Genomic DNA, 8,085 nt, shown 5'->3' on the forward strand with positions numbered 1-8,085 from the left:
CAGGTGCTGGGGACTAAGTCAGGGTCTTGGGGAGGCACTTAGTTATATCAAGAATGTTTCATAAATGGTATTGGATATAGTCTAGGTTACTGGGGAATAAAAACACATTGCTTAGAAATAATTATCCGTAGATCTAAAGTCAACAAAAGTATTTATTTTTCCTAATGTAAAAATACCTACTTTTTTCAGAGCCAGGGGGAACAACTTAAACCAGATAACACGTTCATATTAATAATTCTTCTCATGTACTTCGAATTTGTACTTAATGCCTTTCTCCTCCTGGGCATCAGAGAAAACACCTGGGTATTCTGGCAGAAGTTTATATTTCTCCAAATCAATTTCTGGAAAAAACGTGTCACTTTCAAAGTCCTGCATGATCCTTGTCGCAAATAGTTTAAGATTGCTTGAGTGATTCATGGATTCCTTATAAAATAGAACTACCACCAACTATCCAAATCATGTCTACTTTATTTGCTAATTCTGGTTATTAAGTTTTAAGGCATCATCCAGACTTCTCGCAAGAAATTGAGCTCCTTGTGGAGGTTCTTGAGGTCTCTCCTGAGAACTGAATTAATTCTATTCTTTAAAGGTCGATTATTCTCAGGAACGGAGAACCAGATCTTCCTACCCATAATCACCAAATTCTGTTTACCTTCTACTGAGGAAGTTGTGGTCATTCTCTGCAAATACCTGAATTCACTCCTGAGCGGTGGCCAGGGCAGGTCCCCATTCTTGCCGATGCCCATGTTCTGGGGGGGACACAGTGATGATGCAGTTTAGCAAACGAACCATGACAGCAGGGATGAGCACCTCCGAGCCTGCTTGCTACACCAAGATGCACTGCCAAGATTGGTCTATTTTATTTTTTAGTTGACAACTAATAATTGTACATATCCATGAGGTTTATAGTGATGTCTCAATACACATAATGTATAGTGATCTGATGAGGATAATTAGTATATCCATCATTTTAAACATTTATCTTTTTTGTGTTGGAAATATTCAATATTCTTCTTCTAGCTACTTAAAACTATTTAATATATTATTGTTATCTATAATAATTCTACAGTGCTATAAATCCTAATAATAGCCAAACAATGTGGCTTCTTTCAGCTTATGTCTAAGCTGAAAAGGCAGTACATGTCAGGATATGAGCAATACTGAATTTACATGTCAGAATAAAACTGATACTGAACATAACCTTGCTTCTCCTCCAGCAGAACAACATTAACAAGAACAAGGACAACAACAACAACAACAACAATAGCCACAACAAAAACAATATTCCCTGTTCTGGTAATTCATAAAGACTATCAGTTCTCAAGCTCCCTCCTTGCATGTTTTTCTTCTTTATTTCTTACATTGCATTAACTATTTACTTGAGTAAAATTATGACATAAGGTTAAATTATGAATTATAAATCATAAATGCCCTCCAATACACAGACATAGACACTAGTGCTTATTTTTCAAATACATATATGTAATAGATAACTATATAAGGAAACTTATATGTATAAATGGCTCTGCAATTTTCTGAAATTATAGTTATATATTACACAGCATTCCATAATAATAAATACAGATTACTCAATTATTTTGAATCAATAAGTATTAATCACATACCTTCTATATGTTGTACTAGGCACGAGGAAGCTAAAAATAAAAGATAAAATCTCTGCTCTCAGATTTACACAGTTGAGAAGGAAAGATCAAGAATAAAGAGGGAATTTTTATAAAGTGAATTAAATGCTATAAATATAGAAGCACAGGATACAATGGAGTCAGAGGTGAAATACTCAATTTATATTAGAATTTAAGAGGGAGGCTTTAAGTTTTTTATTTTATTTTATTTTATTTTAATAGAGATAGGGTCTTGCTCTGTCACCCAGGCTGGAGTGCAGTGGTGTGAACATAGCCCACTGTAGCATTAAACTCCTGACACTCTCACCTTAGCCCCTCAAAGGGCTAGGGTTACAGCCATGAGCCACTGCGTCCAGCCCTACTTCTTGAGTCAAGATAATGTCTAGGTTAGATCTGAAATGTATGTAAGAGAAGAAGGGCAGGAAGAACCTTTCAGGGCATCCTTAGCAATTACAGAATATGTGAAGTCTGGGACTTGTAAAAAAGAATATGAAATACTAGGATAATAGTAAATTTCTCAAAATTATTTTTGAAAATTTGCAACATCAAAACAGGTGCTCCTGGAAGAGTCAGCATCTTGGTTCAATTCCTGCCAGAAATAGACCCTGAGGTGCAGGTTCTTGAGCAAGGAATTTATTAAAGAAGAGCTCCCAGAACCTGGTAAATCTTACATCCACAAAGCAAAAAAGGGAAGGGAAACATGCTGAGAAGATGCATTTCCAGACAAAAATACTGAAAAGATGCTGTCAGCCTTATCAGGAGCAGACATCACAGCTCAGAGTTTGTTCCCCACAAAGTTAAGGAAGCTTGCTCTCCATCCTCTTGCAGCAGCTATTAATTGGCTAAGACCCACTCTGGAGAGCCAAAAACCGCAGGCACTCCAGTCTCTCTGATAAATGGGGAAAGTGGTTTCAGTAGTCCAGGATGATATTCCAAAGAAAGCCTGTGATGCAGGCTGTTAAGGCAAAGACCCAAAGAAGCCATGAAGAGGCATATAGAAATGAATAAGAAGGTCTAAGGGAATCTGTGAAAGTACTCACATGGGTCATTACAGGTGGACATAAAGGAATCTTTCCTAAGTAGGTTTATGTCATGGCTAATAAAAAAGCCAGACTACACCAAACTAAGGATCATTATTGATGAATAATTTACATATCATAAAATTCACCCATTTTAAGTGTACAACTTAATGATTTGTAGTAAATTTTCTGAGTCCTGCAACCATCACTATAATCTAGTTTTAGAACATTTTGCTTATTCTGGTAAGATCCCTCATGCCAGTTAACAGTTTATCCCCATTCCCATTCCCACTCTCAGTCCTAGGTAAACACTAGTCTGCTTTCCTCTTCCACAGATTTGCCTTTTCTGAGCATCTCATATGAGTAAAATTCTTAACACATGTGGACTTTGGAGACTGGCTTCTTTGTATATTATAATTAATATGTTTAACTAATTGTACTGAACACCCACTTCACCCACTTTTATGTCAGATATTATAAAGTAGGCTATTAGTGACATATGTGTGAGAGAGAAGAGATCACATGCTCTAGTGAGGAAAACAGAGTAACCAGATAATCCTACAAATACATTTTTCAAATTTCAAATAAGTTTTATGATGCTCTGGAAGTTTTGGAAAGGCTTGACATGGGAAACAATATTTGACTGAGTCTAATATTTCTAATATTTCACTGTTAGCTAGGCAAACAGTGAAGCATTTCAGATAGAGGGAATCAGGATGTGTCCACCATCAAGAGGGAACATGTTCAATACAACCGACTGAAAACATGTTTTTTGGCTGGCTGAAGTCTGAAAAGTAAGAAAGAATGGTAGAGACAAGGCTGGAGGGAAGCAGGGGCCAGGTCAAGTTGAGTCATATTAAGCCATGTTAAAGACTTTGGTCTATTTTAAGACCAACAAAAGCAATTAGTGTGTTTTAAATTGGGTTTGTTTAGAAAGACCCATTCCACAGCAGCAGGAAACTTTAAAAAAAATGTTTTCAAAATATCCTTTCTAAGCCAGGGATTCCCAAACCCTGGGGCATGGATTGGTACCATGGTCTGTTAGAACCTGGGCTGCCCAGCAGGAAGTGAGCAGCTGGCAAACAAGTAAAACTTCATCTGTATTTGCAGCTGCTCCCCACTGGTCACATTACCACCTGAGCTCTGCCTCCTGTCAGATCAGTGGTGGCATAAGATTCTTATAGGTGTGCAAACCATATTGTGAACTGTGTATACGAGGGATCTAGGTTGCATGCTCCTTATGAGAATCTAACATCTGGTGATCTGAGGTGGAACTGAGGCAGTGATGCTAGTGCTGGGGAGCGGCTGCAAATACAGATTAACATTAGCCGAGACCTGCATAAAGACCATGATAAATCAATTGCTTGCTGACTCATATCAAAACCCTATCAGTGAGTGGCAAGTGACAATTAAGCCGCATCCGGTGGCAGGCTTTATAGTGGCAAGTGATGTTATCTAACGAAGCCATGAAAACTTCAAAACTGCTTTGCCACATGGAGACCAAGTACCCTGCATTAAAAGATAAGCTTTTGATGTACTTCAATTGTACAGCTGCATCTGATGGTTGGCTTTATAATGGCAAGTGAGTTGATGTACTTCAATTGTACAGCTGCATCTGATGGCAGGCTTGAAGTCAGAATTCAACAGTTATTTTAGACTGTTCATGACCTGCCCATTATTTTATTTGCCACTTCCATCCATGCCTCTTTCCTGCACTGCACACTTAGTCACAGTTTTGGTAAGCTCACAAGCTAAACTTAGCCAAAATTAGTAAAAAACAAACATCACTGGAGAGCTTCTTTGAAAAGGGGGAAAGATGCAATGATGAGGCAGCAGAAGGATCTGTGACTGTCAACAACAACAACAACAAAAAGCTGCATTTAAAAGAAAATACCAAGAGTCCTACTTAAATTACAGGTGCATTGCAACAGATGATTCACATTCTCCAAGCCCACTTTGTATAATATGTGGCGACTGGTTATCTAACGAAGCCATAAAACCTCCAAAACTGCATTGCCACATGGAGACCAAGTACCCTGCATTAAAAGATAAGCCTTTGGAGTTTTTCTAAAGAAAAAAAAATGTGAACATGAAGAACAGAAGCAATTATTAAAGGTCACCATTTCATCAAATGTGTCTGCACTGAGAATATCATTCTTAGTGGCTAACCACATTGCTAAAGCTAAGAAGCCCTTACTGGTGAAGAGTTGATCCCACCTGCTGCTAAGAACATTTGTCATAAACTTTTAGGAGATGCTCCAGTTCAAAAGGTGGCATGTGTTCCTCTTTCAGCTAACATCATAACTAGACAAATTGATGGAATAGCAGAAGATATGGAAAAACAATTATTAGGGAGAATTAATGTCACCATGGTGTGCAATCCAAGTTGACAAGTCCACTGATGTTGTCAAAAAAGGCAACAATGCTTGTTTTTGTGCAATATATTTTTCAGGAGGATACACATTGGGATATGTTATTTGCACTTTTGTTGCCAACCAATACCACAGCTGCAGAAATAATTCAAGTCTTTGAATGATTACATATAAGGAAAACAGAATTAGTCATTTTGTATCAGTATATGCACGGATAAAGCAGCTGCCATGACTGGATGGCTTTCTGGTTTCACTACTCAGGTCAAAGAAGTATCTCCTGAATGTGAGTCTACACACTACGTTATCCATAAAGAAATGCTGGCTAGCCAAAAAATGTCACCTTAGCAATGTTTTGCAGGACGTGATTAAAATTATCAGTGACATAAAAGTACATGCCCTTAATCCACGTCTGTTTGCACAGCTCTGTGGGGAGATGGATGCAGAGCACATACATCTTCTCTTATACACAGAAGTGAGTTGGCTTTCTAAAGGTGTATTTCTGGTCCGAGTTTTTGAATTATGAGAGCCACTCCAGAGATTTCTTTTAGAAAAACAGTCACCAATGACAGCACATTACAGTAACATAGAATGGGTGGCAAAAATTGCTTACTTGTGTGACTTATACAAACCGCTCAACATACTCAATTTTTCACATCAGGGGCGAATGACAACTGTGTTCAAGTCGTCAAAAATGGCTCCTTTCAAAGCCAAACCAGAATTATGGGGACAACGAATGAACGTTGGAATTTTTGGCATGTTTCAAACATTAGTGGAGATTTTGAAAGAGACTGAGCCAGGGCCTTTTTTCTCTCAGCTGCAGCATGACCACTTATCTCAGCTTTCAAAACTTTGCGCATTGTGCGGTGTGGTGGCTCATGCCTGCAATCCCAGCGCTTTGGGAGGCCGAGGCAGGTGGATCAAGACCAGCCTGACCAACATGGTGAAACCCTGTCTCTACTAAAAATACAAAAATTAGCCAGGCATGGTGGCAGGGGCCTATAATCCCAGCTACTCAGGAGGCTGAGGCAGGAGAATTGCTTGAACCCAGGAGGCAGAGGTTGCAGTGAGCCAAGATCATGCCATTGCACTCCAGCCTGGGCAACAGAGCAAGACTCCATCTCAAAAAAAAAAAAAAAAAAAAAAAAAAAAGTTTGTGCATTATTTCCCAGCCACAATAGAACCCCGAACTGGGAAGGAATGGATCCATGACCCATTTCTGAATAAGCCAGGTGAATTGACTTTGTCCATGCTAGAAAAGGACCAACTGCCTGAGACTGCAAATGACGTTGGCCTTAAAAGTATGTTTGAGACAACTTCAAGTCTTCATATGTTCTGAATTAAAATCAAGGCAGAATATACTGAGTTTGCCACAAAAGCACTGTAAAGCCTGCTTCCATACCCAACATCCTACCTTTGTGAAGCAGCGTTTTCTGCAGTGACAGCAACCAAAAGAGATTATGAAGTAAACTGGACATAAGCAACACACTTTGGGTGTCACTGTCTCTGATCACCCCCAGATGGGACTATCTAGTTGCAGGAAAACAAGCTCAGAGCTCCCACTGATTCTACATTATAGTGAGCTGCATAATTATTTCACTCCCCGAGTAGTGAAACCAGAAAGCCATCTAGTCATGGCAGCTGCTTTATTTATGCATCTACTGATACAAAATCGAAATAAAATGCACAATAAATGTAATGTGCTTGATTCATCCTGAAACCATTCCCCCTCCCCAATCCATGGAAAAATTGTCTTCCATGAAACCAGTCCCCGGTGCCAGAAAGGCTGGGGACTGCTGCTCTAAGCAGAGGAAGGAGCACATCTTATTTTACCTGCTTCAGACAAATCAAGGTTATTTAAAATGTTAATTCATCTAACAATTAAACAATAAAACAATTCCCTCGTGGATACTTCTGGACAATCTGCAGCTCACTCTATCTTTCTTATTCTGGTTTCATAATGAAATAGGCACATCTCATGTGCATCTGGGCATTGTACAACAACCATCTATTCTGATTAAATGATGAGTCTTGATCTAATTTCCCATTCAGTAAATTTAAATATATCCCTTAGTTCACTATATTGCATGAATTATGTGGAGAACTACTTCATATCTCTTGCCATATCATGGCTATTTTCTGTGTTTTAGCACTAAAAATGGAAATGCAAAAAGACTCTACTCCTCTAACTAATATAAAGCCTATTTATTTAAAAAATAGGTAAGTTAAGGCAAGTATCCAGTTCATTGAGCAAAAAGCTCACTTCCATGGCCAGAATGATTCTAGTATATTACTTACATGGATCCAACTCAGCAGATAAAAACTTAGCAACCTCTTTCAATATTCCTGATACACTGGATGATTTACTTAAGACATGCAGTAAGGTTAAAAAGATGTTACACTAGAAATGAAAAACTTATGTTCAGTAAATAAGAAAATATATCTAGTAAATATCAAAGAGACTGTCATGTTGTTTGGTTTCCAATAATCGTTGACATGAATTTAAGAATAAAATAGCATAAATTAAATAGATATTGGGAGTTAAATTGAGATGTCAGTGCTTTGGAACTTGAAGATATGCACATGCTTAAACACATGTATATGTATACATGTATGCATGTATGTTTATAAATATATATTACAAATGTATCATATACATGATATATGTTTATATGTATGTATGTTTATGTATATGTATGTATATATATACACACACACACATATGTCATTGTCCACTCAGGCGCCAGATTTAAGCAGAGTTCAAATCTGTACTCCACTTAGAGGTGGGTTCCTTTAGGTATTTTGTGAATTATATACAAGACATACGGCACAAGGGATCATTTGGAAGATAGAGAACTCAGTGCCTTTCTCAAAACTTGCTAGACACATGTCTTTTTTATTGGAATGTGTCTAACATTGTGACCACAAGCACTCTGGATAAACAGATACCAAAAAAGCACAAGTAATTTCTGAACATAAATTATAACTCCTCTTATTCTTAGAACTATATGATGCATGTAAATTATTGTCACTGTTCTACAGAAGGGGAAAACT

The 8,085-nt window shown here is 37.9% G+C and overlaps 1 pseudogene; it reads right to left on the bottom strand.

Moving 5' to 3' along the window:
- Positions 1-286: 286 nt before the first annotated feature.
- On the bottom strand, positions 287-792 carry LOC129030450 (dihydrofolate reductase-like; annotated as a pseudogene).
- Positions 793-8,085: the final 7,293 nt, after the last annotated feature.

This window comes from Pongo pygmaeus, chromosome 12 (genome assembly GCF_028885625.2).
Source record: "Pongo pygmaeus isolate AG05252 chromosome 12, NHGRI_mPonPyg2-v2.0_pri, whole genome shotgun sequence".
Lineage (NCBI taxonomy): Eukaryota > Metazoa > Chordata > Mammalia > Primates > Hominidae > Pongo > Pongo pygmaeus.